Here is a 7,852-nt window from a genome sequence, read left to right as displayed (position 1 = left end):
AGTGTTGACCATGCTGCTGGATAATAGAAAAAACTTCACCTACTGAGGAGGACCAGGAATGATCTTCAAGGTTATGCAGAAAGGGCCACTTAGACATTAACTGTCCAAACAGTGGCATCACATTTCAGAGAGGACAAAAGCAGAGCTTAAGAAGATGTGTATCGCACATTGGATCCTGTTTGAAGGAGATAAATGTCAAAGGTTACATGGTTTTGGATCTTCTAAAAAATGAGGAAGATCCATTTCAAGAATATATTAAATTAAAAAAGGCAAGGTGCTAAAATTGTATATAATATGCTACCTTTTGTGTATAACCAGGGCAGAAAATAAGAATGTACATTTGATTTGCTTGTATTTGCACAAAGAAACCCTGGAAGGATGAATAAGCAACTAATAAAAGTGGAGGAATGGTGTAGGTGGTGACAGGGTGGGAGCATGACTTCTTAGATGATACTTTTATATTGCTTTGATTTTTTTTGGTATTTTAAAAATTCTTTTCCATTATGGTTCATTACAAGACATTGAATATATTTCCCCGTGCTACACAGTAGGACCTTGTTATTTATCCATTCTATATATTGTAGTTTGCACCTATTATTCCCAAATTTTGATTTTTATAACCCATCGATGTTTTCCTTCTTTAAGAAGAATAAATTGAAAGACAAAACCATGATTAGCTGGAAAACAGCCCTTAATGAAATGTGGCTGGGAGGTTGTGAAGCATGAAAACATGACATTTGAACATAAGCCCAGCATGGTGAGGCAGTAGAGAGGTGAGTGGCCTGAGAAACAGGGGACATGCGTTCAGGTCTCAGTCTTAATTCTAACATCACTTAACACTGGATCAGCAAATGGGCTTGCTGTATGATGCCAGTCACATTTACGGTTAAATATGAAGAGGCTGCCTGTTGAGAAAGATTTGGAGGCCAGTAAGGAAGGTTTCTACAGTTGATGTTACGGGAGAGGAAGGGAATGTGACAGCCTCCAGGCTTTCTATTTGTTCTTCCTGTGACTCTTTTACCTCACCTGTAAATTTGGGGACTTAGTCTTTAGTCTCCCGTAGTTCTGAAATGTTAGTAATGAATGAGATACATTCCAAAAAGAAAAAAATGAAGGAGAGGTCAGGAGGGGAGCTGCCGCAGAGGACAGAGTATGTTCAGCAGGGGAAGATTGCCTTCAGTGGAATATAGGGAAAGCTAAGTTTCAGAAAAGCTCCATCCAACCATGAGTGAACAGGCATCTGGGACCCAGGCTGAAATTGTCTAGTATTTCCAACTCCTCAGTTATTCAGTTGGAAAGTAGCAAGGATAAAGATGTAAGACTTTCGCAGAGAATTTGCTGGAGGAGATTCTAGGAATATGACAGGCTTGAGAGCCCCCATTCCTATTTCCTACTGGAACAGATAACAACTATAGGAGGAAGTTTGAGAGAACACCTAGCCTGCTGGTGGAGAGTTGAGACACAGAAAAGGTGAGGGCTACTCCCTCCTCAAAGCCTACAGTGAAATGAGAGATTTTTTTGTGGTTTCTTCGGGGTCCAGCAAGTGGAAGCCTCTGGGTCCTCTTGAAGAGGAGCCGGCCTATTTGCTGTGTGTGGTTCCCAATGAACTCCCCAATCCTACATTCTCTTTAAGTTGGAGAGCGGCAGTTCTGAGTCCAGGGCCAGAAGCAGAGCATGAAGTCAAGTATGCTCGAGGAAGGGGACGGTCTACCCACCATCTTTAGTAAGACATCAAGCAGAGATCCCTTAACCAGAGGGCTTCCCGGTGTCATGGAGACAGAGTCCTGGAGATGATGCATTTCAGTGCTCTTGATGGCAAGAGTCTGCAGAGAGAAAAAAGACCTGGAGAGCTGACCCAGAGCCCCTTGAAGATAGAGGTTTTCTTCTCCTCTCTGCTTCTCCTCTCTTCTTCTCCTCTCTTCTCCTCTTCTGCTTCTCCTCTCTGCTACCTTTGCTCTGGAATCACTGGCAGAGCAGGCTGGATTCAGGCTGCTGGCTTCTGCCTATCAAGGGGGCGGGGGGACCCTCCTCTCCTAGTTTACCAGGCTGACAAAAGCTTCTAGGTTACACTGTTCAGTGCAGTAGCCACGGGCCATGTGTGACCATTTAAATTAACCAAGATTACTTTAAATAACAATTTCAGTTCCTCAGTTGCAGTAACCACATATCAAGTGCACGATCGCCATTTGTGGCTACAGGTTACTGAATTGGGTAGCAGAGATTTAGAACATTTCGCTCCCCACAGAACATTCTATCAGATGGTGCTGCTCTAGAGTGTGCATCTGGAGACCACTGTGAACAGATGGATCCACAACAATAAAGAATAATAAAGAGTAAACCTAAAATCAACAAAAGGGGTTAAGGATGCATATTTACTTTCATGCAAGATGTGAATAGGTTAAATTCGTTCATCAAAAGACAGAAAAGTTCAGATTTCATTTAAAAATAAGCTACTAATATATATCGCTTAAAGAACCACATGCACCACATGCACTACATGTGCATGCACCACAACATGGCCAAGAAAAGTTGAGAAGTTCTTGTATGTGAGTGGTACTTGCGTGGTACAGCCTTTATGTAGCTGTTTGTTATATAATTTTACAAGGGATATTGCTCAAGCTGTGAGTTGGTTTTTTTTTGATAATTTTATTTATTTATTTTTGGCTGTGCTGGGTCTTCACTGCAGCGCGGGCTTTGCCCTAGTCTCGGTGCGCATGCTTCTCACTGCGATGCTCCTTTTATTGTAGAGCGCCGGCTCTACAGTGCTTGGGCTTCAGCAGTTGTGGCACATGGGCTTCGTTGTCCTCCAGCATGTGGGATCTTCCCGGACTAGAGATCAAACCGGTGTCGCCTGCATTAGCAGGCAGATTCTTTTCCCCTGAGCCACCAAGGAAGCCCCCTAGCTGTGGTTTTAGAGGAGAATGAAAATTAGGCTTGGGGTGTTCATGCAAAAGTAAATTAATAAACTTGTGGATGGAGGCATCACTATCTTTTTGTGATTCTCTCTGGGAACGTTATTCTGCTAGAGGTGGGGGAGCAGGAGAGATGAGGGGAGAATCAGTCCCTTTAGGATTATTCTTGTCACAGAGGCAGGCTTCCAACCAGCTGGAAAGAACCCTGTGCTGGTTGACTGGTCAGCATCCTCCTGGGAACACTTATTCCGCCTGCTCTTTTTTTTTTTTTACAACCCACCAAGGAGCCTGTCCTGGCAGAGCCATTAACGTGCAGGGCCACCTTAGGAAACATCAGGTCCCTCCATCCATATTGGTTACCTCTGCCTCTGGGGGCTGGAAAAGGCATTTGGCACCTATATACCCTGATTACTCTCATCAGATCCCTCCAGATTCAATAATAATAGTGCTTCCATTTGCATTGTCAGCCAATGTTCATGACTTAGGATAGTCCTTGCATATTTGAACATCCTTCCCTTCCTCCAATGTTTCATAAGTTCTTGGCAGATTACAGTGTAAATAAGAATAGGAATTGAAAATGTTTGATGTCTATTTTGGGCATTATATAATATAAATCTTGCTGAGTCAAGCTGAGAGACTAGAGTAAACCTAATGTGCATAAGAATATTATCTTAGAATGCATATGTAGAGGAAAAACAAACACTTGATATTGGAAACAAAGGTTGCTTATTTTTTGTCAGCCATTTCCTTGGACACAATTCTGTGATAGCACATAATGGCACAATACATGGCATTAAATTAATGTCATTCTGGAAAATGGTATCCACAAACTTACATTCTAATAAAATATAATTCAAAGTCACGGTGCAAGCTAAAATGATAAAACCTGAGCTAAAAGCTGAAATGAAGTGTACCCAGTTAGAATAATATAAGCAAAGAGGGTTATTTTAGTTTTCTTTTTTCTTTTTTATACTGCTTGAAGATGTGAGTAGAATGCAAACTGAGAACCTAAAATGACCTAGGTGCTCTATGCTAACTTTTTCTTTCTCTCTTCTAGTCCAGGAATTATGGATTGCAGCCCAGAGTCCCAGTCGATCAGAGAGATGACAGATCTTTATACTAAACATAGGCAGAGAGTAAGTGAGAACTAGTTTTCTGTTCATCTAACAACTGAACTTTTTTTTTCTAAGCTTGCCAGTCTTAGAAGGAGGATCAAGAGAATGTGTGCACTGAAGGTTATTGTAAAAAAGTCATCGTGTGACTTTTTAATGGGTTGTATTTGTCCTCCCGTACCATGTGCCTGGGGGAGTGTTCCCTAGCCTGAATCATCCCGCACTCCATTAAGATGTAAGCAAGTGAGAAGGTCCTCCAGCGTAAAGTCGCAGCCGTGGACAGGCAGACGCTGCCCTGGCATTTGAACTGAAAGTAGTGGAAGAGTAACTTCTGGGGTTACCTCCTTTTTTCAGAAAGACACAAGTGATAGAATGTGTGACCATTCTTACACATTTTTATTATGTGTGACGTTAGACAAACATTTGGACATTTGGGGTTTGTCTTGTTGATGTGTTGTGTTGAATTGCTAAGTTGTGTCCAGCTCTTTGCAAACCCATGGACTGCAGCACACCAGGCTTTCCTGTCCTTTATCTCCCAGAGTTTGCTCAAACTGATGTTCATTGAGTCAGTGATGCCATCTAACCATCTCATCCTCTGTCATCCCCCTTCTCCTCCTGCCCTCAATCCTTCCCAGCATCAGAGTCTTTTCCACTGAGTTGGCCCTTCGCATCAGGTGACCAAAGTAGTGTAGCTTCAGCATCAGTCCTTCCAGTGAATATTCAGGGTTGATTTCCTTTAGGATTGCCTGGTTTGATCTGCTTTCTGTCCACGGCACTCTCAAGAGTCTCCTCCAGCATCACGATTTGAAAGCATCATGCATTATAATTCCCGGGGATCTGAAGAACCTAGTATTAGATAGATGTACATTTTCACTCTTATACTATCCTTAGATAAAAATACTTTAGGCTTGTTATCATCTGGCAGATGCAGAGAACACAGGCATGGAGGATCCCAAGTGCTGACTCCTAATTTATGTTCCATTAGAACTTAGTAATTGAGGACATTTGGTGCCCTTCGCAATCACCTGCCATCCCTTCTTACTGTAGTCCAGAGAAGTCGCTCTTCTGGGAGAGCTAGTCTAACCCCTTTCTATCCTTTTTATTATCTTTTCTCCTGAATCATAGAATTGGCTGTAAAATAACATATTACCATTAGGTGTCACTCTCTAACATAGAATGTACTTGGTGAAGCTGGAGAAATTTCAGTTTATTAAAAAAAAACAGTTGATATTTTAGGACATTTAGTCTGTAGATTTTAAAAATATTTCCCTTGCAAACAAGAAATTCTTTCAGATAGAATAATTGGGAAATAGAATTTAAATAAAATTTCAAAATTTATTTTCTGGAGGGATTGCAAAAGGATACTTGAACTTTTTTTTTTTTTTTATATTTGAACATTTTAAGCTGGCACTCACTCAAAGTTTCTCCTGACTTATTTCAAACCTACATTTCCAAAATTACATCTTGTTCTATCTGCCTTTAGTTACCCTACCCCTCAAATTGTGCTACTTGCCCTTTTTTAAAAAAAAATACTCATATATATTTCCATGCTACTCTATTTCCTAGGAGCATCCTTCCATCATCTCTTATTATCATCTATACTTACTCTTATCGATAAACTCACATACTAAGTCCTCTATGAAATGTTCTCTAATCTCAGATGAAAGCATTTATGCCTACTTCTGTATCTCTGTGACATTTTACTGTGTTTCTTCTGCAGTGTTTTATAAACACTAGCTCAAATGATAATTATTCACATACTGTCATGAAAGCAAGGACTATGATATAATCCCCACAAGTCTAAAACAGTGCTTAAAATAAAAGTTAGACAAGGTAGTGATGTTAGTTAAGTGAATGAACTGATACTTTAAAAAGACAGAAGCAGAAAGATTTTAGTCTAGTTGACTTTTGAAGCATTGCTGATTCACTGGCTACTGGAACCTGGCCAGATAATGATCATTAAAGAGTAACAGTAAATGGCAGTATATTAATGGATGAAGAAATGCATCCTACACAGTGCTGTAGGGAGCCAATCAGTGCGATTGATTTATTGGCCTTGATAATTGATGACATGAGAAAGTAAATAGCTCATCAATCCCTGAGAGTCTCTATTTAGAACGTCTGCTTTTTAGTCATGAACTTGTGCATAAGTAAGAAGTATAGTAAGAAATACAAAATATTCTGTCTATATTAATTTCAGAAAATTTGTTTCCTTCATCTACCATATTCATGATGAAGCTTAGAGACAGGGGATGCTTGGAGGAGAGGATGGAAACTCTATCAAGTTTAAGACTTAAGGGAAGTCTCAAACAGAAGTTTGAGCTCACCCCTTAGCAACTCACCCTATGAGGGAGAGGTGAACAACTGAACTCATCCACAACATTTTTTTTTAGCACTGTTGGCCTTTGTGATCATTATTGGTGACGTTATTCACCACACAAAGGATTACTCAGTCAGGGCCGAAAGGTTGGTATGTTGTCCCGCTAAGCAGAAATACTGTGAGGCTGACAGTCTCAAATGTTCAGGACACCCACGCTCACTGGGACTTGGCCCCTAACTTCTGGTGCAGTGTTGAGTGAACTGGCTGTTATTTTAATTTCAAAAGTTACAAGAAACAGCCTATAGAAATAGAAAGAGCTGTACATTTTGTTTGATAAAATTACCCAGGACAGACTAAAATATAATGAATCATGCATACTTTTGATATTATTTTTATCTTCTTTTATGCTCCTTCATCTTAAACAGGTTCCTAAAAAGTGACCTAAAAACCCCAAACTTATACAGAGGTTTCTAATGTTTCATGATGACCAACTAGACATGGAGATATGGGTTTGATCCCCAGACCAGGAAGATCCCACATGCCATAGCGCAGCTGAACCTGTGAGCCACAGCTACTGAGCTGGTGCTCTAGTGCCTGCGAGCTGCAGCTACCAAGCCCCAGTGCTGCAGCTGCTGAAGCCTGTGCGCCCTGGAGTCCGTGCTCCACGACGAGAGAAGCCAGTGCAATGAGCAGCCCGTGCACCACAGCTAGAGAGCAGTCTGTGCTTCAAGAAAGAACCAGCACAGCCAAAAATAAATAAATGTATAAAACTCTGGGGGAGAGGAAAGGGATACATTCTCAATTGCTTTTGGAGCAAACTGGGTGTGTAAAAAAAAGTATGCATGAAAGGTCATCATAGTAAAAGAAGGAAATTTAAAATATACCTTCTTTGAGTTATTAAAGGCAAAAAGAAGGGTATCTGTGAAAAAGTATTTGAAGGGGGAGTGGATAAAGACTAAAAAAGAGCTGCCAGTGTTAAGAAAAGAATCCACAAAAATTAAAACTCCCCTGCAGAATTAAAATCTACTTTGGGGATAGTTAATGTAGAATCTAGTTTATAATGCAGAAGAAAATGAGAAATGATAGATTTGGGGAATGGAACATGAAGGTATGAGTAATTGGCATCCTTGAAGATGAGACTAAATGAATAGAAAGTATAAATAAGTGTATAATCAAAGATATGTAAAGAAAAGTTTTTTGATCTGAAAAAAATACCTGACACTATGGATTGAGGAAAATGTTTCAAGGAAAAAAAAAAAAAATCAGGTATATGCTGGTGAAAATGTAACTTCCCAGTAGAAAAACAAAGTTATCAGTTTATAAAAATGAAAGATACTTCTAAGGATAAGAAAATAAAATAGATTACCCTATATATGACTCAAATTTTTATTTTTATTTTTATTTTTTGGCTGTTTGATCAGGGATCAGACCCATGCCCTCGGCAGTGAAAGCAAGGAGTCCTAACCACTGGACCCCAAGGGGACCCCCTAAATGAACTTAATGACGAA

This window comes from Odocoileus virginianus, chromosome 16, assembly GCF_023699985.2.
Source record: "Odocoileus virginianus isolate 20LAN1187 ecotype Illinois chromosome 16, Ovbor_1.2, whole genome shotgun sequence".
NCBI lineage: Eukaryota > Metazoa > Chordata > Mammalia > Artiodactyla > Cervidae > Odocoileus > Odocoileus virginianus.
The sequence above is the reverse complement of the archived record's forward strand: the minus strand, read 5'-3'. Positions refer to the sequence as shown.